Genomic DNA, 24,437 nt, shown 5'->3' on the forward strand with positions numbered 1-24,437 from the left:
CCTTTCTAATAAATATTTTGAAAATTCATTAAAACCAGATGGCACATTCTTGACCTTATTCAACAGCATGTATTATTATATCCTCAGAGTTCCAATGATAGGAGGGAGGCATTTTGAATTCACATTAATTTCTGTATATGTCCCTCCCCCTAGCCCAATGAGAATTCCTTTTTACTAATAAGCAGGGGTCCTCAAACTTTTTAAATAGGGGGCAGTTCACTGTCCCTCAGACTGTTGGAGGGCCAAACTATAGTAAAAACAAAAACTTTGTTTTGTGGGCCTTTAAATAAAGAAACTTCATAGCCCTCAGCTGCTGCATCTGGCCCACAGGCCGTAGTTTGAGGACTCCCCCTATAAAGTTTATAGGAAAGATTTTTTTAAAAAAGAAAAAAGCTCAGGAAAAACTAATGAACATAATAGGATCAAACAACTAGAATGGACTTTTGAGGCGATCAAGATCAATGCCCACATTTTAGAAATGAGAAAATTTCTCAGATGTATAGGAAACTGAGCCATATTTATACATATAAAGGTCATTCTCCAGTCGATAAATGGTTAAAGGTTGGGAACAGACAGTTTTTAAAAGAAGAAATCAAAGTTATCAATAGTCACATTAAAAAAATGCTCTGAATCACTACTCATTAGACAAATGTAAATTAAAAGAAATCTGAGATCTTACCTCACACCTATCAGATTAGCAAATAGGACAGAAAAGGAAAATGACAAATGCTGAAAGAAATGTGGGAAAATTGGGACACTAATGTGCTCTTGGTGGAATTGTGAACTAGTTCAACCATTCTGAAGAAGAATTTGGAATTGTGCTGACAAGGCTATAAAACGGCATACCCTTTGACCCAGTAACAAATAGCTTTATGAGGTTTGTAGACCAAAGAGACCAAAGAAAAGGGGCAAGGACTTATTTGGGCAAAAATATTTATAGCAGTTCCTTTTGTAAATTGGAAATCAAGAAGATGCCCATCAGTTGGGGGAGGACTGAACAAGTTGTGCCATGTGATTGTGAGGAAATACCATTGTGCTGTAGAAATGACCAACAAGATGATTTCAGAAAAACCTGGAAAGACTTATTTGAACTCAAGCAAAGTGAAGTGAGTAGAACCAGGAAACATTGTATACAGCAATATTGTAAAGATGATCAATTGTAAATGACCTAGTTATTCTTAGCAATACAATGATCCATGATAGTCCCAAAGAACCCAGGAAGAAAAAGAGAAAACTAATGAACTTTGAGTTCAGATTAAAGAATAGTTTTAATTTTTTCATTTACATCGTTTTATTTTGTCTGTATTTTCTTTTTGCAACATAGTCAATATAGAAATGTATTTTGTATGACCGCATATGTATGATCAAAACCAATTTACTTGCCTTCTTAAGAAGGGGGGAGGACCAGACAGAGAGATAGAATTTGGAACATAATATTTTTTAACTGATCTTTTAAAAATGTTTTACAGGCAATTGGGAAATATTTAATCAAGTAGATAAAAATAATTTTTAAAAGTTAAAAAAAAAATCTCTTCCCAGAACCAAACTTTGTATTTATGAAGACACAAAATTTAATTTGGGCTTTTTGTTGTTGGTATTCTTTGTGTACATTGTCTCCCTGTTTCTGCTTATTTCATTTGTATCAGTTTAAATATCTCCCATGTTTTTTTGAACTCACATTCATTGTTTCTTACAGTGCAATTACACTCCATTACATTAATGTAATTTGTTAAGCCATTCTTTGATCAATATCCCTATATATTTTAGATTTTTAAAAATTAATTAGCAACACTGGGGACTCAAATGTGGTCCACCAAAGAGATTTTCCCTCTAAGAGAAACTAGAGGAAATCTACTGAAAACACTGTTGAAGATGGTAGAATTCTGTTGCAGGTCATGAACAGCAGGATTTCTAACATTAATAAAGGGCATTATGACCTCACAATATGAATCACATCAAGTGAAGAATGAACCAAGTGTTAGAAAGCGTAGTCTTATAAAAATGGAAAGAACAATCCCGGCACTTGGGAAGAGAGCTGAATAAACGTTGGGGTCAGAGAGACTGAACAGCGCTTGTTCTGAGTTCAACTTGGCTCTTGAAAATCAAATACTCTTATTTCTTGAGCTGGACAATGAGTCCACGCTTCATGGGGCCAATTCCCTGAGTAATAATAGGGTCCTATTGGCATCCAGAACATACAGACTTCATTCTCCCATGGTTCCTCTCCAAGAGAGTGAAAACAAAGTTCTGAAGGACCAGAGTGATTTAGCCTTGTTCACCGAAGGGCTGGTATCACTTCAGAGACGAAGCTGGTCCTGTTAATGGCACAGAGACTGCCTGCTGGGACCCCAGGTATAATCTGAAAGAAAAGAGTTTTCATCTATCCGAAGGGCATAGTCTCCCTCTAGATTCTATCTACTTTCTTCTCTCCTGGGCCACACATTTTGAAGCTTGAATATGTTCAGTCTATCCCTGCATTGTCTACCTCTTCTGTGATCCCATAATAGTTTTTTTTTTTTTTTTTTTTTTTTTTGCCTCTCCTGATTAGTTCGTAAGCTGCTTGAGCAGGGGAGATGTCTTTGGAAGCCGCATCAGAGTGTAGGAGAAAAGAGGTCTGGTTCTAGAATGAGAAGAGTTTGAATCTTGGTTCAGCAGCTTTTTGACCTTCCCCCATTGGACCTCACTTACCTCCTCTATAAGAAGGAATTAGATTAGATTTCTCTTAAGATTCCTTTCAGCTCTTACTCTTTGATTAGACAAGCTTCCCCTGTGTCTTGCTGAGTACCTAGCACAGAGAACATTTGCTCAATCAATACTTGTGAAATTGAATCAAGGGTTTTGTTGTTGTTCACTTATGTCAGTCACCCCATCTGGGATTTTCTTGGCAAAGATACCGGAGTGGTTTGCTATCTGCTCTCTAGCTCGTTTTACTGATGTGGAAACTGAGGCAAGTTTGTGTTGTCACTTGCTTAGGGTCGCACAGCTAGTAAGTGTCTGAGGTCAGATTTGAAATCAGGAAATTAATCTTCCTCACTCCATAACCGGCACTCTATCCACTGTGTGCTAACTAGCTGCGCTGCTTAGGGGGAAGATGCCATTAAAGTGTGGCAGATTGAGGATTATGGTCTAAATAAATTTACTAAAGAAGTTTAGTTTTGAAGTAAGTAGAACTAAGAGACATTGTACACAACAAGACAATTATGTGATGGACTTGACTCTTTTCAACAGCAAGGTGATTTAGGCCAATTTCATATTCTTGTGATGGAGAGAGCCATCTGCATCCAGAGGGAGGACTATGGGGATTGAGAGTAGACCACAACATAATATTTTCATCCTTTCTGTTGTTGTTTGCTTGTTTTTTTCTTTCTAATTTTTTCCCTTTTGATCGGATTTTTCTTGTGCAGCATTTTAACTGTGGAAATATGGTTAGAAGAATTCCACGTTTAACCTATATTGGATTATTTGCTGTCTAGGGGAGGGAAAAGGTGGGGGGGACACAAGGAGAAAAATTTGGAACTCAAGATTATGCAAAGGTAAAAAAAACTATGTTTGCATGTATTTTGAAAAATAAAAAGCTATTATTATTTTTAAATTGTTTTTAAAGTTTAGTTTCAACAGGGAAAAAGATACTATAAAGTGGGATTATGCCAGTTAGGCTAACCCTAAAAAGAAGTTAAGATCCTAATAGGCATTTCCAAATTAGTGAGATATAGGTAGGTTCTTTTAATATGAGTAGATAATTAGACATAAATACATAATATACATTATTATTATATATGTGTGTGTGTATTATATATAGGTGCAAACGTCACATTGGCCATGTCCAAAAATGCATGTTTCATTCTATATCTTTAGTAAGTTTTTCTAAATTTGCATTTACAACTTGGAGACAGGAAGTCCTAAATTCAAATCCAGCCTAGATACTTGTTAGCTGTTTAATATTGTCTTTTATCTGGTTTATCTGTAAAACAGGGATAATAATAGCACCTCCCTCCTAGAGTTGTTGTGAGGATCAGATGAGATAATATTTGTAAAGTACTTTGCAAACCTCCAAGCACCACATAAACACTAGACATTGTTATTATCAAGCCTAAATTTCTATCATTTCTACTCATTAATCTCAATATCCTTTCATAAAACAGCATTTTCAAGTACTTGAACCCATCTTTCATAACTATCCCAATCCCTCCATCCCCATCCAGCCTGATCTTCTCCAGACTAGACATCTCCATGGAGTCCTCCTTTTTCTGATTTTCCTCTACTATATCATATATAGTATGCCATCCTTCAATTTTGTATCATGATCTTTTCTAAAATTTGGCTCCCAAAACTGAACATTAGTCACTTTGGCTCTCTGAGAGAACCCAGAGGGACTATCACCTCCTGTAGTGAAGCTTGGGATAGATAGCATTCTGGTTTTTGGATGACTCATGTTAAGTCCACTAAAATCCCCAAGTTTTATTGATAAATAGGTAACTAGCTTTCCTTCCCTAACTAGTACTTAGGAAGATCCTTTTTTTTTTTTATCTAAATGTAACACAACATTTATTCTGATCATATATCATTTCTAAAGATCTCTTGGGATTCTGATGGTTATCTAGTGATTTACCTATTCTTCCCAACTTGGAAGTGCTTTTCATGAAGTGTGCCTCCTAGTTGTGGTACTTAAGTCATCAGTACAAATCTTAATGCTTGGTGTGTGTATCCCCTAAAGATTTGGTAATTTTACCCCAAGAAGCTCTAATGGAAAGACTTTAAGCCTCCGACTGGGGTTCTTAACCTGAGGCCCTTAAACTTATTTTTGAAAATATTTTGATAATTACATTTCTGAATAATTGGTTTTTCCAGCAATCCTAAATTATATCAATGCATTTAAAGACATTATTCTGTATTTTATGCATTTAAAAAGATGATTCTGAGAAGTGCCAGAGACTTCATCAAGGATACCAAAGGGAAATGGAAGACTCCCTGCTCTAAAACCAAACAATGGAAAAATGCAGGCAATGTAATAAAGGTACTTGTAGGCCCAGTAGCACTCCCTAGGGCAGGTAATCCATACTTTATACAGGGGTGGGGAAGGTCTGGCAGGCAGCCATATAAGGGAAATGATTTGTTCTGGCCCTGTCAACTCAACCGCAGGTCATGATGAGCTGAAAACTAGGTACAACCTCCTACAGCTTGAGTTTTTAAGCTGATAATTTTGTATGGTTGACGAATGAAGTTATAAATATCCAAATAGCCTTTGGCAGAAAAAAGGGTTACCATCCCTGCTTTAAAGGTTGCTCTGGCTCAGTACCAGGAGTCTTTTTCTCGATTTGAGAACCCACAGACCTTCTCAAAGCTTCCAGCTTCTTCCTCCAGGCAAGGCAACCTTTGCATATTTAACCACACCAGGCTCCCATCTCTCCAGAATATGGTGGGAAAATGACCAATCATGAATTCACTTTGACTGTACATAATAAATGTTACTTGGTGATCATTATCAGGCTGATACACCTGTGGGTGGGTTTCCTGCCCTAGGGAGAATAACTCACTCATTCTTTGCTCAATCTGTTCTTTCTACCTATTGGTTAGCTAAAAATACAAAGCTACATAATGGTGATTATAATGGAATTGAATGGATTGAAATGAAAAGATAGATTTATAGTTTGCAGAGAGCTTCATATATCATCTCACTTGAACCTCACCACAAGGGAGGAAAGTATTCTTATCATGCCCATTTTTCAAGATGAGAAAACTGAAGCTGAGCTAGTAAGTGATTGGGGCAAGATTTAAATTGAGATCTGCCTGACTTAAGATTCAAAACTCTACCCACTAGCAGGCTCTTCACTTAACCTCAGTTTCTCCAGGCAATTAAAATTATAAATTACAGAGGAAATGTTGAACTGCCCTGTCTTTCTAACTAGGAGGATGCTATTTCATGAAATACAAAAAAGTCATCTCTATAATATTCACGAAAGGTGACCTGTCCACTAATTCTTATCACTCTATTTTGCAGATAACAAAAACTACAAAATGTAAAAAACAAACAAACAAACAAACAAAAAAGCCAATAAGCATGATTTAGTGAGTAGAATTTGGAATCAGAGAAAACTGGTTGAATACCATCTTAACCACTTACTACCTGCAGGAACATGGGTAAATTGGTTACTTTTCCAGGAACTTGGTTTCCGTAAATGTTTAAAAAAAAAAGATGTTAAGTCAAGGAAAGTCAATAAACATATTATGGTATGTGCTAATCACTATGATAGGCCATGGAGATATAAAAAAGGTAGAGTTCCTGCCCTCGAGAAGATGATTATCCATAATGTAGTGTCTACAACATGCAAACAACTGTGTATAATGAAGATCCATGCAGTATAAATTGGAAGTAATTTCAGGAAGAAGGAGCTAGCATTAAGGAGGTCTGGAAAGGGCTCAAAAAGAGCTGATTTTTGATCCTGGAGACAGTAGGAAACTAAGTGATTTGTTTGTTGCTATTGTTTTTATATAAAGCTTTTTATTTTCAAAACATATGCATAATTTTCAACACTCACCCTTGTAAAATCTTGTGTTAGAAATTTTTTTTTCTCCCTCCCTTTCCCTCACCCCTTCCTGGCAAGTAATTCAATATATGTTAAACATACTTCTATACATATTTCCTCAATAATCGTGCTGCACAAGAAAAATCAGATCAAAAAGAAAAAAATAATAAAGAAAACAAAATGAAAGCAAATAACAACAACAACAAAATGAAAATGCTATATTGTGTTCCACACTCAGTCCCCACAGTTCTTCTCTGGATGCAGATGGCTCTCTCCATCACAAGACCATTGGAATTGGCCTGAATCACCACGCCTATCAAAATTGATCATCATATAATCTTGTTGTTACTGTGTACAATGTTCTCTTGGTTCTGCTCAGAAGTGAATTGTTAAATGGTGATAGAGTGATATGGTCACACTTATACTTTAGGAAAATTAGTTTGGTAGCTGAGTGGAGGATGGACTGGAATGAGGAGAGACTTGTAGCACACAGGCCAATTAGCAGGCTATTGCAGTAGTCCAAGCAATGAGGGCTTGTATCAGGTATTATATTGTCTGTGGAGAGAAGGGAAGATTAATGAGAGATGTTACAAAGGTAGAATGGACAGGATTTGGCAATTGTGATTGGATATTGGATGAGAAAATGAGGAGGCAAATTTGATTGATTTGTGAGCCTGAGTGATAGAGAGCATGGAGGTAACTTGGACAGTAATAGGGAAGTTAGGAAGAGAGAAGGTGTTGATTGTTACTGAAGATTCCTTCCAGCTCTTAATCTTTGATTAGGTAGACAATAATTTATTTATTCTGGAGGCATTTGAACCCAGACCTCATCTCCAAATGTGGTGCTGTTTGTTTCCTTTAGATCATGCTGCCTCATAGGCAAGAATGTAAAGCTGGAAGCATCACAACCCTTAATGTAGGTCTACCTAGAAAAAGAAATCTAATATTAGGTTAATTTATCTTTCTGTAGGCTCCCCAGTTGAGGATATTAATGGTCTTCAAGATCTCCAGTTTGGAAATCTATTCTGATCAAATAAATGGCTTTCCAATAATTCACAAAGTAGTTATTTTTATTAGACTAATGGTTCTTCTTCAGTTGTTGACAAAGTGTCTATTCTTAATTAGTTGAACGAAGACAACCATGGTCTTTCTTTAAAAGCAAAGGTAGATATTTGACAAGAATTGCTCATAAAATCAGAATGCAGTCTGGAAGAAACTAGGGTAAGATAAACAGCTTATACCTACACCATAATAACCTCAAAGTAGTATATGATTTGAATATGATCATACCACAAAAAGTTATCACCTATCACAGCTGTGGCTTGGGGAGTGTGTGAATTATTAAAACAAATAATGAATAAACAAAATTATAAAATATAAAAGAGACAATTTCAATTAAATGAAAATGAAAATGTTCTGCCTTAACAAAATTAATGCAAGTAGGATAAAGGAAGGGGTCTAATAGGGAAAAAAAAAAATCTTTCCATCACATATCTCTGACATATATCTCTGATATATATATAATATATCTCTGACAGATAACCTCTGATATAAATGATATATAACAAAATTTCTATGACCCAAAGTTATTCGTCAATATAAGAAATGAGCTCTATATTTATTGGGGAATGACTTTTGGTCATATGCATTTCTGTAAACTAGAATGTTCCTACTCACTAACAGCTGTTTTTTGTCAGTCATTTGTCATCTCCAATCCTTTGTGACCCTATTCAGGATTTTCTTGGCACAGATACTGAAGTGGTTTGTATTCCCTTCTTTAGCTCATTTCAGAGAGGGAGAAACTCATGCAGCTCATTTAGAGATATAAAAGAGACAGACTTGCACAGGATCACACAGCTAAAAAGTTTCTGAGGACAGATCTGCAGGCAGATCTTCCTGACTCCAGATCTGGCACTTTTCACATTACCATCTAGCTGCCCATCACTAATAATAAGAGAAAGTAAATCAAAACAACTCAGCAAATTAACAAAAATGACAAAAGATGGAAATAGAGAGTATGAAAGGGGTAGAATAAAGACAAGGACAGGAACACACCATTAATAGAGCAGTGATGTGATTTGAAAGCAATTTGGAATTGTATTAAGGAGGCTACCGAAATTTTCATACTCTTTGACCCAAAGATTCAACTACTAGACATATGTCCCTGAAGAGATCAATGATAAAAAGAAAAACCCCATATACACTCCCTTTCCATACCCAAAAGTAATATTTCTTGTGATAGCAAGAACTAGAAATGATATAAATTGGGCAGAGCTAAGCAAGTGATACATTAACATAATGAAATATTACTAGAAATAATAACAAATTAAAAGAAACATGAGAAGATACATGTGAACTGATATAATGTAAGGGAAACAAAACTAGGAAAACAATAACTGTGACTATAATCATAAACGTTCAAAGAAGAGCAACAAGAAAACAATGTAAATTTAATGCTGCAAAGTTATGATGGGTTAGGTTTGACCCCCAAAGAAGAGATATGAGAAGGTACCTTCCTCCTACATTTGCAGAACACTCAGATCACAGCAGATCATGTCACAGTCTGATGTGTTGGTTAATTTTGCAGAACTTGTTTTTCCTCTTTTTTTTAATCCTTGGAAAGGCTAGCCCTCCTGATTTGGCTAGAGTATGAAATGTGCCAAAAGGAGAGCAATACAAAGTATTGAAAAGGTAGGCTATAGCCATATTGAGATCTTTCAATGTCCAGGTGGGGCATATGTATTTGATTCTAGAGATAAAAGGGAATCAAGGGAACATTTTGAACAGGGAAGTGATGTGTAGAGGATGAATTGGAAAGGGAAGAGACTCAAGGCTGAGAGACCAATTAGGAAGCTATTAAAATAACAGCCTCTCTGGCTCTTATCCACGTTCATCTCAGTAAGTGCTCAATTCATCTTCTAGCAAAGACTACTCAAAAGTTGCCCATGTACACTATTGAACATATGGTGAGCACATGTGGGAAGTGAGCTGAGATGGGTGGCCTTTTGTCTAAGCTATGATAGAGCTGCTTCCTAATTCCCAGCACAACTCATTTCTTAAGTTACTAGGACCCACTTTCCCCAAAGACCAGGACTATGCTTTGGGCAAATGTCCATACTTTTCATAGCCCAATTCTCCTCCTAGTCTGGCCCTACACACATAAGATTTCTTCAGTCCATACTTTAGAATCCATTTGTCTATGCCTTAGAATCATAGGATTTAAACTGAAAAAGATCCTTGAAATCCATTCACCCAGATAAAGCTTTCACTTCACCCTGGGAACTAAAACTGAGGTGGAGTGATTTATTCAAGATCCCAAAACTGCTAGAAAACAGCTATCTGTACTTCTCAATTCAGTTCTCTACCCAACGCAGTGATTCCAATCAAACAATAAGCATTTATCAAGTACTTTCCAAGTTCAAGACGCAGAGCTAAGTGCTAGAGATAAAAAGACAAAATAAAAATGGTTTCTCCCTCAAGAAGCTTCCTTTCTAATTGAGGAGTCAACTTTACATAAAAGCTTAGAGGTTCTTTCCTTCTCCATGAATAGGTTATAGAAACTATCTAAATTTGGATGGGGAAAAATGCCATCTTTATTTTCATTAAATCTTTAATGGAAATTTAATATTTCTTTCAATGACAGTTAAAAAAAAAATAACACTCTGAGAAAGGATCCATAGGCTTCCCCAGACTACCAAAAGGGGTCATGATGCTCCCCATACCCCCCCAAAAAAAGTTAAGAATTCCTTCTTTAGTCTCTGGAAGAAATCAGAAAAAGACTCCTATAACAACTGACACTTTCAATGAGTTTTAAAGAAAGATTAGGTTAGGAGGGAGGTTAGGAGGGAAAGCATTCTAAATATGGAGAATGGGGTGAGGTGAAGGCGGGGTAAGGGCAGAGAGAGAGATTGGGAAGGGAACACAATAGAAAGGCATGGAGGCATGAAAGGAATGGGACAAAGTATAAGAAGACTGTAAGAAGGGAAGGAATCAAGTTGTTAAAAAAAATACTTTAAATACTAGTGTTTATGTTTAGACCTACAAATAATAATTATAATATGTAATAATAATTACAAATAATAAATAGCCCCTGGAGTTTGTTACAAGATCAGACCTATGCTTCAGAAAAATTACTTTGGCAATTGTGTGATTGCTTTGGAGTGGGCAAATGACTTGAGGAAGAGAATCCAGTTAGGAGGTTATTTTAACAATCTAGGAGAGAAGTGTTAGAGTGGTGATTTTATGAATGAGAAGAAGGGAGGTCTTATATAAAAGATGCAAGAAATGACAACATTTAGTAAGATGTGCAGCATTTTTCTGTTATCAATAAAGTCCAGCAGCAAAAGATACAAAGAGAAATTCCACTTAAAGTAATTGTAGATAATATAAAATATTTGGGAGTTTCCCTTCCAAGGCAAAACCAGGAATTATATGAACACAACTACAAAATACCATGTACATGAAGTCAAATCTAAACAATTGAAAAAATATCAAATGCAAATAGGCAGGCTGAGATAATAGAACAAAAATGACAATACTACCTAAATTAATCTATTTATTCAATGCCATACTAATCAAACTCTCAAGAAATTATTTTACAGATCTAGAAAAAATAATAACAAAGTTCATCTGAAAGAACAAAAAGTCAATAATTTCGAGGGAATTAATGAAAAAATGCAAATGAAGGTAGCCTAGCTGTAGCAGACCTAAAACTATATTATAAAGCAGGGGTCATCAAAACCAGTTGGTACCAACTGGCTAAGAAATAGAGCAGTCGATCAGTGGAATAGGTTAGGTTCACAAGACACAATAGCCAATGATAGTGTCAAACACAATAGTGTTTGATAAATCCAAAGACCCCAGCTTCTGGAATAAGAACAGGAGCTTGCTAGGAAATTTCTGGGAAAATTGGAAATTAGTATGGGCATTGTCCCACACCTAAAAGCCTATACCAAGATAGCTTTGAAATAGGTTCATGATTTAAACATTAAAAAAAAAAAATGATGCTATAAGCAAATTAGAAGAACAAAGGATAGTCCATCTTTCAAATCTGTGGAAAAGGAAGGAATTTGTGACCAAAGAAGAACTAGAGTACATTATGAAATGCAAAATGAATAATTTTGATCTAGTTAAAAAGTTTTTGTACAAACAAAACCAATGCAGACAAGATTAGAAAGGAAACAATGAACTAGGGGAAAAGTTTATATCCAAGGATTCTGATAAAGGCCTCATTTCTAAAATTTATAGAGAATTGACTCAAATTTAAAAGAATTCAAGCCATTCTTCAATTGATGAGTGGTCAAAGGATGTGAACAGATAATTTTCAGATGAAGAAATTAAAATCATTTCTAGTCATATGAAAAAAATGCTCTAAATCACTTTGATCAGAGAAATGCAAATTAAGACAACTCTGAGGTACCACTACACACCTGTCAGATTGGCTAAGATGACAAGAGAAGATTTATGAATGATGGAGGAGATGTGGGAAAACTGGGACACTAGTAGATTGTTGGTGAAGTCATGAATTGATCCAACCATTCTGGAGAGCAATTTGGAACTATGCTCAAAGGGCTCTCAAATTGTGCTTACCTTTTGATCCAGCAGTGTCTCTACTGGATCTGTATCCCAAAGAGAATATAAAAAAGAAAAAGGGACCCATATGTGCTAAAATGCAAGAATACAGCTCTTTTTTATAGTGGCAAGGAACTGGAAACTGAATGAATGCCCATCCAGTGGATAATGGATTAATATGTAATAGTTTATGAATATTACAGAATATTGTTGTTCTATAAGAAATGATCAACAGGATGGTTTCAGAGAAGCCTGGAGAGACTTACAGGAACTGATGCTAAATTAAGTAAGTAGAACCAAGAGAACATTGTACACAGCAACAAGAAGACTATACGATGATCAATTCTAATGGATGTTGCTCTTTTCAACATTGAGTTAATTCAGGTCAGTTCCAATGTCTTGTGATGGAGAGAGCCATCTGAAACCAGAGAAAGGACTGTGAGAACTGAATGTGGATCACAACATAGTATTTTCACTTTTTGTCGATTTGCTTCCATTTTGTTTTCTTTCTCATTTTTTTCCTTTTTGATCTGATTTTTCTTGTGCAGCATGATAATTGTGGAAATATGTATAGAATAATTGTACATGATTAACATATGTTGGATTACTTGCTGTCTAGAGGATGGGGGAAGGGGAAGAAAGGGGAAAAAATTGGAACACAAACTTTTGCAAGGATGAATGGATATGTTTTGAAAATAAAAAGCTTTAATAAAAAAACTAGGTTAGATGTGATGGGATTGGGGATTGGGGGTGGAGTAAAGGATGATATCCTTTGCATGACTGGGAATGTGGTTGTGTCTACAGCAGTAATAGAGAAATTCTGAGAAAGAGAAGATGTGGGGAAAAAAGAATTGCTTATGGGACATCCAGTTTGAGATTTACACTAAGTAGCTAGGGATGCAGGATTGAAGTTCAGAGAGACCAATAAGTATTAGAAAAATTGATCTGAAAATTATCTATATAACTTTGGTTACTAATTCTCTCTCTAAATTGAGATTCTTCTCACGAGAATATCCAGAGGCTCTGTAATCTCAAAAACTCAGAAGGAAAAAGAAATAGAAAGAAAATACGTTTACTGTAAGTGAAAGAGAGAGAAAAATAGAGTAGGAAAGGAGTCACGAGATGGAGAGAGAGAAAGATGGGAAGAGAGAAACAGAGAGGCAGAGAGAGACAGAGATGGGGAGAGAAGGAGGAAAAGGAGTCCAGAGATAAAGAGAGAAAAGGATGGGGGGAGGGAAAGAGAGAGAGGAAGAGAGAGGAGAGGAAGGAGGAAGGAGGGGAAAGGAAGAGAAAGGAGGGAGAAAGGAGATGGGGAGGGGAAAGTGAGGAAAGGAGAGAGGATGAATGAGATAGAGAAAGAAAGAAATGAACAATAAAGAAGGGAGAGAGAGGAGAGGAAGGAGGACGGAGGGGAAAGGAAGAGAAATTAGGGAGAAAGGAGATAGGGAAAGGAAAGCGAGGAAAGGAGAGAGGATGAATGAGAAAGAGAAAGAAAGAAATTGAGAGACAAAAAGACAGAGATGGAGAGACAGAGAAAGAGAGAACTTTTATTAAGAAATTCACAATAGCCTACTGGTTGACATGGGCTCTTCAATTTCGGTTACAGAAAAACACACACACACACATACCGGCAACCAAAGTCCACAAGTCTTATCCTAATATATCCAACTACTTCCTTAGAAAACATGCTTTTGAACTGTTCTTCCAAAAGGAGAACAAATGCTCAGGCTTCAATGCTTAATAAAGTTGAAAGCTTCTCCCTGGGGCAACTGAAATTTTTATCAAAGGGCGGAGAGACCTGGTTGTCGCCGTAACAAAGCAGCACCACACAAAGCCAGGTGGAAAGCAGGTGAACAGCCTTGGTGGTGGAGCGCCCTTGAACCTAGTCTAGTTAATTGGAATCCCTTGCATAGGCCGTTGAGAGGCCTGCTGGGCCTGTGACCCTGAAAGTTTCAAGTCTATCCAGTGCATTAAAAAAAAAAAAGTTCAGATGTAAAAATAATCATACAGAGGATAGCTCCCCCATCCTTGAATGGGCATCAGCATCCTGAGGGCTGGGTACCCAGCAAATGGCTTTTTTGAATAATGTCCTTTGAGTGAGTCCCCATATATGCATCTACTTTTCCAACTCTCTGAAAAACGAGGTCTTCTAATAATTTCCCACAGAGCTTTCAGGGTGGAGATGACCAAAAAGAACAAAAGTAATGAAGCAGGGCAAAGTTTCACATTGTCCTATCTGGGCTCTGGGAGAAAAAAAAAAACTGTGTGGATGAAAAGGATTCAAGGCAGTTTAAATTGGAATTTCTTTATGGTCTCCTAAATGAATAAGTTGTGATCTGATGGGGAAAATTACCGAGACTGAAAGGCAAGGTGTCAAGGGCTATGCTGGTATTCCAGCGGGATGCAGGTTACACTGGGGAACCCAGTCTCCTTTGCAGAGGGCTTGCATTGTTCCTGAACTGGGATGCTTTGGAAAAGGTAGGATGCTCGGTCATCTTTCGGAGAGTAGTTAAAATCCCAACTGTCAGCTTCATCATGGGACGTTTATCTTACTCATGACTTTCTTTCATCTGGATATAAAAAGCCCCCAAATCAAGATATCAACCTTGCACTGTCTGATTTTGCCTTATTTGCTTTTATCACTCCCAAGTCTGGGATAAAATGGGGCACAGAACCCCTCATTCCCTCCTTCGCCTTTGTGGATTTGGACAAGTTGTCATTTCTCCCTTCCCTGCCTGCAATGCCCTCCTTACTTGTCAATCACCCAGTCAACAAGCATTTCTTAAACAGTTACTATGTGCGGGGCACTATGCCCGCCCCAGACCTAGGACTCCATCCTGGGTCGGCTTTCTCTAACCCGTGGTGGGGCATCTGCCACATTCCCAGTCTGGTTTGAGGCTCGGCGCCCACAGCGTTCTCTACTTCAGGCCCCACGTTCTTTTTCAGAACATCAGTCCAATTACCTAAACCCTTCTACCATATGCTAAAGGAGATTAGTTTATGTTACATTCTCTTTTTGGAGGGCTCACAGCACATAATGCTGACTGATTTTCAATTAACACATTTATCCCAAGCACAGCACCAATGAAAAGTCCAAACTCAGAAATCAGCACATTTACAAACATCTCTCCTTAAACTAATTAAGACAAACAGTGGAACTGGGAGTTTTTTCTATCGTGCCCAATTTGGAAGCTACAAACCCCCCTCCCAAGTCATCTTTCTACCCACACTGTTACCAGCAGGTGGCACTAAGGACTTGGACCTTTCAGAAAATGTCCTGTCCAGAATCAGATACTGACAAAAAATAAGTCAGTCCAATCCCCTCATTTCACAGAGGAGGAAACTAAAGCTCAAGGCAATGAAAAATGCTTACCATAATCCTATCAGGCTGTGGGGATAAAGAGATAAAGTTAAAGTAAACCTTGCCCTCGAGGAGTTTACAATCTAGTGCCTAATTCTACAACGTACACCTGGGTAGTTAATAATTTATGGTAGGGAAGGAAATAGTAGTAAATAGGAAGGATCCACAAAAGCCTTTTGTAGAAGGTGGACCTCAAGTTCATCCCCAAAGGACATTAAGAAAAATGGGTGAGAGAGAGAATTCCAGGCCCAGTAGCTGCAGGTCTAAATTCACAGAGGAAGTAGATGGAGTGTCAAGTATGAAGAATAGTAAGAAAGACAGTTTAGCTAGAATACAGCGTATGTGGAGGCAAGGAATGTATAATAAAGTTGGAAGAAAAATAAGTTGGCACCAAGCTACAAAGGGCTTTAAATGTCCAACCAAGGGTTTTATATTTGATCCTGGAGGATTAGTGAGCCACTGGAGTTAGGAGTAGGAGAATAATGTGGTCAGATCTGAATTTTAGGAAAATCGTTTTCCAAGTGGTTCCATCATCTGAGACCCCAGGGCTCCTCATTCCCTAATTTAGAGGAGGGAGCACAGGACCCTCAGAAGATGGGACAAGAGTGTTGAAGGAGATAGGGAAAGATTGCTAAAGATTAACTTGATCTATCTACATTACCTTGACTTGAGGAATAGTTTTTTGGGGATTTTTTTGTTGTTGTTGTTTTGTTTTTTGATCTAGTTTCAACTAGTTGATTCTAGTTAATTGAGCCAATGTAAGGATAAAAAAAAAAAATGATCCTGAAAAAAAATGGGATTTTCCTTTCCTATGGTCTCAGGACAAGGGCTAAAAGGTAAGATGAGAACCTTGAAATTATAATTATAATTTTGATATTATCATCACTCCCTTCCATTAATGACCAATAACTCCCTGTTTCTGGGAACCTTCTAATCTTTTCAAGCTTCACTTCGTGAGTCACCTTCTACATAAGAGCTTTCTGATTCCAGGTCCAGTGCTCCATCTAAATGCTTTATCTATATTATTCCCCTATATCATTCCCTTCCTCCAAAATAACCTTTTGTCCACTTTTATTATTAGATAAATCATTATGTTAAATAAAACATTTATCTAGTACTTACTATGTGTCTTGTAAACCAAAAGCTCTGAGATGACCAAACATAGCAAAAATAGTCTAAGTCCAGAGTCTCTCATTAACCAAGTAGTTAGACAACTCAAACCAGTTACAGAATGTTTGCTTATATTCTACAGTCTCTCCCTTATATGTCATCACAACTCATCTATCTGCTGGCATCTCCAGAGAGGAGAAGTTTTCTGTTGAATATGCCATGTGAAGCAGCTACTTGTTCCCTAGTTTCAGCTTTCCTCAAATTGAAAACTTTTGGAAACTGGTTGTGAGATCATGATACCAAATAACCAGTTAAAGTTAAAGACTCTTCAGGTCATAAATCCATAGATCTAGAGCTGGGAGGGATCATTGGTGTTTGCATTGGTTTGCAGTCATCAGAAGACCTGTCTGTTCTGTTCAGCCTCCCCAGGTTTCTCTATGGACTTTCAGTTACTTTGCAAAACAACTTATGTAGCAGCTTCAAGAGGCTATCCCTTTCATGGTACTCCCTCCCAGTTAAAGTATATTTAAACCCTGTCTTTTCTGAACCTCCCAGAATTCCAGTACTTCAGTATTTGATAGTATCCCACATTGCGATTCCCTTGCCTAGATTAAAGACTTTTATTGTTGCTACTTTGGTAGTCCTCTTTAAATTGACATTACTAAAGTCATGAAGTCCAAGTCTTTTCATTTTATAGTTGAAGAAACTAAGTGAAAGAGAGGTGAAGATCCTACATACATAAATGGCAGAACAGAAGTTTAAACACAGGTTTTTTGACATGAAATCCAACATGCTTTTTACTATGTCATGCTAAGTCTGGGTTCACCTTTAAAAAATATATTTTATTGATATTGTGTGTTGGTTCCCTTTTCTCCCACTCATATTCTTTCCTTATCTACAGAGCTATGCATTAGGGGGAAAAAAGAAAGAAAACCCCTATGTAAAATCAGTGAACATATCAACTAAATCTAATAGAAAATATCATATTAGATACCCATAGTCTCTACTTCAAAGAAGGAAGGGAGGTGTGTTTTTTCAACTTTTGTCTCAGGCCAATCTTTCTCAACCTTTCTACAATTATAGAGTGTTCATTTCTAACTGCTTCACTCCTTTTACATTGTTATTAGTCACTGAGTATGTTGTTTTCTTAGTTCTGCTTATTTAATTGAACATTTGTTCCTGTAAGTCTTCTCAGACTTCTCTGGATGGAATAGTATATGATGGGTGACAGGAATAACAGGACCCTAGAATATCAAACTTATCTTGGAGTTTGTTGAGTTTTCCAGAAAAGGAGCATCACTCATATGGTAAGAAAATCCCTGGGGAAAAAAAAAAAAAAAAAAAGGAAAAAGGAAAAGGTTATATAGGTTTAAACCACAAAGAAGAAAGAAAGCTACCTGCAAAAGGGAAGTGAGAGGGGATGCAATTTAGAGAGTTACTTAGGGATACTAAGAGGTTAAATGATTTCACATCATAACTTTAGAATAAGGGGGGGACTCTAGAGATTATTTAATCCAGCTCCTTTATTCTACATGAGAAAACTGAAGCCCAAAGAGGTTGTGACAGGTAGTAAATGGCAAAGTTAAGGCTTAAATCCATGGCATCAGTCCAGTTCTAAGAGGTATCATGATACAGTGGGGAGGTGCTAGTCCTGAAGTCCCGCATACGTGGATTCAAATCCACATTCAAACACTAGATAGCTGCGTGACCATGAACAAATCCCTCTCCTGCTTTGACAAACCTTCTTGCTTAAATAGGATCCTGAGATTTTCTCCCTGTTGCTAGGGTTTCTGCCTCCCAAGTGTCCATCTTAGGTTTTATTCCCTTCCTTGTCTTTGTGCGTCCTGCTTCCCATCCCCCATCTCCTGGCAGTTAAATGGACCTTGATTACTATGTCTCTGAAACCAGACCATCTGTCTCCCGCTGTCTGAACTCCCATTTCACAATCTCAGAGGAGGGCATCCCCCTACAAGTGCCAATTCTGCTCAGCAGGGGAAAATGTGCTAATATGCAATCGAGACAGTCCGGAGCCTACCATGAAAAATTAGGGAGTATGGTCAAAGTGGCCATTTTTATCACCCACAATTTTTTAGGTTTCCTATAGCAACCTTGTCAACAAGGTTATCCTCTAGCAGTCCAGCATCCAGGGACCCAGAAAATGTAGCTTTGAAAGCTGTAAGCAGAAGGAAACAAGTCCCGGTCAGGAAAGCCTGTCTTGAGAAAGCAGATGTTCCAAGCTGAAAGTAGAATTTTAATGACATGAAGGATTTTAGATTCTGGGGTCGCAGATATCTAGAGATGGAAGAAATCTCAAGAGATCATTTGTATGAGGAGAGTGAAGAACAAGAAGGTTTCTAGACAGGGAATGTTAGATTACAGAAATCAGAATTGGAAGGATTATAGATTTATTTTATTTATATGTATATATTTATATATTATTATTATAGGATTATAGATTTATTTTATTTACATGTATATATTATTATTATTATTATAGGATTATAGATTTAAAGACAGAAGGGTCTCAGAAATCAGTAAGCTTCATTTTACAGATGAGGAATCCAAAAAGGTTAAGTTTGAGGTCATGTTACCTTCCCCTTCAAGGTGATATTATATTTAGTATTCTTATATCCCAGATTTTGAACTCCTCATGAACAGGGATTGTTTTTGACTTTTTCCTTAAATCCCCAAGGCTAGGTATATTGTCAGGGATGCAGCAAGAGGTCAATAAATGCCTGATGGTGAAGGGCTTTAATGAGAATTTTTTTTTGTCTTCAAGGTAGTAGGGAGCCACTAAAACTTTTTGAGAAGAATAGTAATTAGTCAGAACTGTATTAGCAATATTAATATGGTACCAGTGAACTGTAATAGTTATATCTATTTGGATCTTATCAATTAGACAAAAGACAAACACAAAATTAATAAGTTATAGACAGGAGCTGAAAATGGCTTGGGAAAAGGGGGAATCTAGACCAACAAGGCATTTGCTGGTAAATGTTTAACAGCTGTATCTCAAGAAAAAATGTACTCTTGTATGACCTATATCAGATTGCTTGCTGTCTTAGGAAGAGGGAAGTTAATGGAGGAAGGGAGAAAAAATTTAGAACTCAAAATCTTTCAAAAATTAATGTTGAAAACTATCTTTATATGTAATTGGAAAAAGAAAATATTATTAAAAGAAAAAGAATACTCACAACACCCTTTTAAATACTCTAATATACATTTTCTTCATCTTTTTAACAAAAGAATTAATCAAGCCTTCAATTACCAATTTCCAAGGTATAAATGCTCACACTGAAAAGTTAATACTCTGATCTCCAAAGGCCCCAGAGCATCTGGATCTAGCATTTCCCTGAGTCTCAACCTTCTAATTTTATATATGAAGAAATTAAGGTACTGAGAACTCATGTTCATAGTTTATTGTATTTAAAGCTGGAAGAAACAGATTTTAAGTCATCTTGCCCAAAACCTTACCAGAAAAGCATCCACAGCTCAGAGAAATTAAAAAAAAAAAATAATCACTCTCCCCTGATTTCTCACCAAGGACTTTTTCCACTTGTGACTCATAACCTCTGAGGCAAATCCCACAAGGAAATGTAAGTGTCCCATTCAAACCAGGTTCTCCTCTGACTCCAGACCCAACAATATAGGCTTCCATGTATGTTCTCATGCATCATACATTTATAGGATCTGAGATTTATGGCTGGGAAAAAACCTTCAAATTGATGTAACCTGAACTCTTTATAGGTGAAGAAACTAAAGCTCTTAAAAAAGGTCCAAGTGGTTTACCCAAAGTTACACACATTGTAACAGACAAATCAACCTCAGACCTAAGTCCTTTGCACCAAAGTCACCCAGAGTCACAACATATCGCAACTATCCATCATGGCCTCTAAGTGCACTTAATATATTTTTAGAACAAATGCTTCACCAAAAATAACCCAGTAGACTCTAATTCAATTATTTTGATGATGTTTTTGTCATAGTTCAGTGAATTTATGAGGTATATAGGTTTGGTTTCAAACTGAGTTGATTCAATAGGAGGTATTTTTCTTTCAGTTAAACAAAACCAGAAAGTTTATTCTTTAAATAACATTAGAGCTGAAGAACATCCAGATAAGTCAGTTAATAATCGGTTATTAATTATAACAATAATAGCTAGCATTTATATAGTGCTGTAAGTTATACAAAGCATTTTACAAATATTAATTTATTTTATCCTCATATCAGTCCAGGAGATAGATGTTTTATGTGATTTGCCCAGGGTCATACAACTATTAAGTCTTTGAAGCACAATTTGATCTCAGATCTTCTTGATCAGGAGCAGCTAGGTGGTACAATGGAAAAAGTACTAAACTTAAGAGTCAAGAAGGTCATTCTTCCCGATTTCACATCTGGCCTCTGACACTTACTAGTTATATGATCCTGAGCAAATCACTCATCATTGTTTCCCTCAGTTCCTCATTTGTGAAAAAAAAAAAAAATGATCTGGAAAAGGAAATGGCAAACCGCTTCAATATCTTTGCCAAGAATTTCCCAAATGGTGTCATGAAGAATTGAACGGGACTGAGCAACTTCCTGACTCCGTGATCTAGCATTCTATGTACTCTCCTACCTAAATGCCCCAAATAATGAACTATGTTATATTACATTGCATGACATTGTTATGTTATAAATGAAAGGCTATATTATGGGTTGTCTTGTGCCAGATTTCACTAAGAGCTGGGAATACACAGAAAAAAAAACTGTCTTCACTCTCAAAGAGCTTACAATCCAATGGAGGTTAACCTCTCTGAACTTCAGCTTCCTCATGTTTTAAAATGAAGGCAATTGGACCAGATGATCTTTGAACCTCTACATTTATGATTTTATGAGAGCCCCAGTCAAGATCTATCTTGTCTCTTGTTACTTATACAATATAATGTACTTAGATATCACTTCAGACAAAGCTGTCACTGTTGGCAAGGTTGGTATGAGTATGATTGAAATGAATGGTAAATCATTAAATTCATCCTTGTCAACATGTGACACAATATCCCTTAGCTACTTCTTAACTCTCAGAATTCCCAGAAAATACTGTACCATGCATGCAGAGTGCATGATATGGAATTTATAGGATCATATAATCACTGAAGACTAGTCTAGTTCACAATCCAAGATTCTTTTTCTTTTTAGAAAATGTCATTGTTCTTGATAGTTTTTATATCACCTTTGTTTAGTCCATAGTAACAAATTACAAAAAAGAAAACTAGAAAAAAAATCATCACATTCATCAAAAAAAAAAAAAAGAAAAAACATTTTAAGAGTATATGCCCCATTCTTACTCAGAAAGAAAAAGGAAAGGGGAGTACATTTTCTCATATCCCCTTGGAAGAGAAACTTGGTCATTATAATTCTACAGGTTTTTTTTTTCCCATAATTTCTTGTTCTTTCTATTTACATCATTGTAATTAGGTATACTGTTTTCCTGACTCTGCTTACTTCATTTCATTTCCATCACTTCCTCTAAGGCTTGCCAAGTTTTTGTGTATTCATTCTATCTTACAGCACAATATATTCATGCACCTTCATTTTTTGCCATATACTTGTTGACAAGACTCTATTTATTTCTAGTTCTTTGCTGCCACAAATAGGATTGCTAAAACTATCTTGAAGTGTATGGTTTTTTTTTTTTATCTTTAATCTTCCAATGTATCTTTTTTAAATTTGAAATAGAAAAGAGGAATTGGGATGCGGGGAAGAGGGTTAAATTCAATTAGAAATGTGTCTCTTGCAATATAACTTTTTAATATAATATATATTTCTTAAATAGGCATCATAAAAATGGATTTTTAAATAATTCAAACTAGAGAGTTCTTTAAAAAGAATTGAGAGGGAGAGAGAGAACATTAGCTGTCCTGATTGTCGTTTGTCCATTTTCAAAGAGGACTATGACATGAGGAAAGCCGTGCCATGATTTGAGAGTGATTTGAATTTAAGTGCAGGAGGGCAGTGCAAAGTCATCAGTCTCATTTTCTCCACAGGAACCAGCGGGATCCAGTGGCAAGATATATTTCAGAATGACTTGAGATGGACTTAGATGAAGGAGGAGACTTTGGTCATTTTAAGTTAACATCTTTCCCATGTTTGACTGAGGCAACATTCCGTGATTAAGACTAGGTAAGAAATGGGACAAAGAATGGTCTCTTTTACCTAGTTAAAAAAAAAATCAGTCTGGGAGGAGAAGACCCTCAGAGTTTCAGTGAGTTCAAATAGCAGCTGTCCTGATAGACCGTGAGTAATGAGTGAAAGCTGATACATACTCATCCTAACTGACAACTGGTTCTTCTACATGAGAGGGGGAAGATGGGGAATTCACCAACTGTGGGATTTTTCCATATGTTAAAGGTTCTCAACAGCTAGTGAATAATGGCAGCTCTTTATCCTCAATCCCACCATCAACTCAAATCCTATTCATAAGGATAAAGTGCTAGAACTAAGAGGAATTTCAGGGGCTATTCTCCAGTATCCTAATTTTGTAGAGAAGGAAACAGAGGAGAAGTTATTTGCTTAAGGTTACACAAGTAGAAAAAACATTCCAGGTGAGATCTGAAACCTATATCATCTGCCTCCAAAGCTGATGTTCTTTTCATTGTACCTGACTGCTTTCTTTAAAGGAAGCAAGCTTTATTTTCTGCATTTCAGTACATCCCAAAAGGAAACAAAGGAAGTAAAATAAGACAAAGCAATTCCTTCCTCTCGGTTTAACTTTCGCCCTCCAAAACCTGAACATTTTTCCTTCTTGTTCCTACATCATCAGAACCCAAAATAGGAAAGAAAAAAAAAAAAAGATATACACACATGTGCATGTGAGCACACACACACAACAATAGAGTCTAGGACTATGAAACAGAGGATGGCTAGAAAAAGATCTCAGTTGAGGATCCTTGTTTTTTTCCTTCATAAAATGAAGTGACTTTGAATGGCAGGAGGATGGATTGAGCAAGCTGACAATGTCTTGCTGTTTCAAGCTAAGCTCTCTTCTCTCCTCCCTTTCATTTCTATATTTGACTCTTTGTTTTCCTTTCCTGAGCTCAATCCTATTTTTTTCTGTTCCCTTTGTAGGCATTTTTGCGTGAATTTTGAGAGGGAAGTTCAAGAAGGGGCAATCTTTCTGTTTGAGAAATGTTCAGTGGTCACAGAATGTTTTATACTAAATGCCTTGAAATTCTTGGAAGAAAGATACTATATACAAAATATAAATACAAGCAAGATCATTTCTTTTTAAAAAATGGTAATAAATGATTTTTAAAGCACAGAGATTATAAGAATAGCTGATATTTCTATAGTACTTTGATGTACATAAATTGTTTCATTTGATCTTCACTATTAGAAAGATACTATCCACTAATATCATTATTTTCACTTTAGAGGGGAGGAAGCTGAGTTTCAGAGAGATTAGGTACTTATTTGCCCATTATCACACAACTAATAAACATCATGTCCATAATTCCAATGTGCCTGTTAAGGATGATCAAAGGAGTTAGTTTAGGGAAGTCCCTAAGGCTGACCGTGGTCCAATAAAACCAGGGTTAAGAAAGCCTTGGGCCACAATTTATATGGGTCTCTCTTCAGTCCATTTTCAGGATTCTTTCCCTATATCAAGGACATATTCAAAAGCTTTTCTCTTAATAGTCATAAAAAACGATGCCTGAATTTGGATATTACCAGATTGCTTTTCTGTTGTGCTTCTGAAGTTAGGCAGATTGCTTCTACAATCTGTCATTTAAAAGAAAAATCAGAGATTGTAAACGAACTAAATCACAAACCTCCAAACTGAAAATCATAATATTTATTTGCCAATTCGTGAACCAAATGAAATCAAAATACCA

At 36.5% G+C, this 24,437-nt stretch overlaps 1 long non-coding RNA gene across 1 annotated transcript in view; it reads left to right on the top strand.

Moving 5' to 3' along the window:
• LOC127557733 (uncharacterized) overlaps positions 1-23,878 on the top strand; it is a 35,037-nt gene extending 11,159 nt beyond the window's left edge. The window contains exons 2-3 of the long non-coding RNA XR_007952605.1: positions 22,590-22,725; positions 23,671-23,878. This is a non-coding gene — a long non-coding RNA (uncharacterized LOC127557733). The remainder of the gene's footprint in view (positions 1-22,589; positions 22,726-23,670) is intronic.
• Positions 23,879-24,437: the final 559 nt, after the last annotated feature.

The sequence above is a fragment of the Antechinus flavipes genome, chromosome 3, assembly GCF_016432865.1.
Source record: "Antechinus flavipes isolate AdamAnt ecotype Samford, QLD, Australia chromosome 3, AdamAnt_v2, whole genome shotgun sequence".
Taxonomy (NCBI): domain Eukaryota; kingdom Metazoa; phylum Chordata; class Mammalia; order Dasyuromorphia; family Dasyuridae; genus Antechinus; species Antechinus flavipes.